Source organism: Halyomorpha halys, unplaced genomic scaffold (assembly GCF_000696795.3).
Source record: "Halyomorpha halys isolate HHAL.00 unplaced genomic scaffold, Hhal_1.1 Scaffold2014.1, whole genome shotgun sequence".
In the NCBI taxonomy this organism is placed as follows: Eukaryota; Metazoa; Arthropoda; class Insecta; order Hemiptera; family Pentatomidae; genus Halyomorpha; species Halyomorpha halys.
Genome location: NW_027110981.1, coordinates 20,069 through 21,936, shown reverse-complemented (window position 1 = coordinate 21,936; position 1,868 = coordinate 20,069). Strand labels below are relative to the sequence as shown.

At 25.2% G+C, this 1,868-nt stretch overlaps 1 non-coding gene across 1 annotated transcript; it reads right to left on the bottom strand.

The window, feature by feature from the left end:
* Positions 1-756: 756 nt before the first annotated feature.
* Positions 757-828, bottom strand: TRNAA-CGC (transfer RNA alanine (anticodon CGC)). The gene has a single exon. It is a non-coding gene; the product is annotated as a tRNA-Ala (tRNA).
* Between the last annotated feature and the right edge of the window lie 1,040 nt (positions 829-1,868).

Genomic DNA, 1,868 nt, shown 5'->3' with positions numbered 1-1,868 from the left:
TATTATCTCCATTTTCAGACAAAATTAATTAACCAGTTTTTTTTTAAATTTTCATAAGTCAAAGTATTGTGGATCTTATTACTTCTCTTCATCGATTTACAGAGATTTGAAGTTTTTTGTTCGGTGTGGAATAAATTCAATTCATGGTTGTTTTTTTCCTAGATCAAAAAATGTTCGCCTGACACAATAAGAAATGAACGAAATGCATTTTGACCAGGAGCTTTTCCTATTAAGGTGTTTGTGTTGCGTATTAATGATTATTATATTTCAGATCATGATAATTATGGATGAATGTAATCATCTTATGTAATATTTAATAATGAATTTATATAAGTAATCATACTTACATGGACTTCATCATTAATCAATAAAAAATGGTTTAGTTTAATAATTTTAAAATAAAATTCAAAATTGATGTTGGTTTGAAAAAATTGATTCTATTGGAGGTAATACGACGATTTTTTTAATTAATAAAAAACAGTAGAACAATATCAGTCCTCAAAGTTTATATATTGTACGTAATTCGATGGGGAAAAAGTAACTAACTCTCCTTGTATTACAATATATCATATTTTAATTAGGTATACTTTACAATTTTAAATCCAATATGTTTTAAAATTTCTATTTGTCTGTTTATATATTATTTAAAGAATTGAAAATTTAAAAAAATAAACTTCAGGTTAGATACAATGAGAAGAAATATTATAGTCATAATTTTATAATAAATTATTTAATATAATTAATAAAAAGATACTGTGGAGATGCTGGGATTTGAACCCAGGACTTTCAGCATGCGAAGCAGACACTCTACCACTGAGTTACATCCCCGATACTAAATTGCTCTTAAAACTTATATATGAATGATGTAACCTTGATTACAGACATTTTAAATTTAATAACGTTAATAATAATTAATTATTTTACACTGAGCACTTTTAGAAATACATTTTATATCATTATTTTGTATCTTTAAACATATTCTGATGAAGTGAGCAGTACTTTTATTTACGGTAAATATTTGACATTTCATTTTATAGTGAACAAGATGTGAACTTAATAAATACATAAATTACTGAGTTCTAATAAGCACTAAAACTATCTAAAAACCCGTATTTAATTTTTAAAAAAAGTTCTATCCTATTATAATGATGGCTATCATTCTCTCTCTGTAAGACAATTAACATATATAATAAAGAAATCGTAATGGATGTTGACATTTTATGCACAAATTAACATACAAAACCATACGTAAAAGAAACTGTCATTGCAAAATAAATAAACAGAAAGGAAGGTTAAACATTATGTAAATATTTAAATTTCAAATAGGATTTAGAAATAAATTTTGAGAGTCAATTGTAAATTATTTCTTTACTTTTTGTAACTGAATTAAAATTCACCAAACTATTACAAAATTTGAGGTATAGAACTACAATCGGTGCACATTTTTAAAAGTTTGTACTTTTTAATGTAGAGTAGTCTGTCCAAGATTACAGTTTTGCAAGCAAAAACAATGTTTTCAGAAATTCAGGGAACAATACTTTTTATGCCATAACACATCTCCATCCAAGTTTTTGAAAACCTTCAGTTTCAGTTTTTTTTTCATTACATTTTACAGGTTGATGTTGCCCCAAGATACTTCTGTATCTGTAAAGATACAGTGTAATCTTAGTAGTCTGAACTAATTGTTGCAGAGAAGGAGGGGGGGTTATTTGGATTACTAAATAGCCCAGATTACAAAATTATTTGGAAAAATGGTGTAAAACATTTAACAATATTAATGTAACTAAATATATTTATTTATTTAATTTTCTTAGACATTTTATTGGAAATTTGACATTTTGAAATATGAAAAAATGAAAAACCTAAAA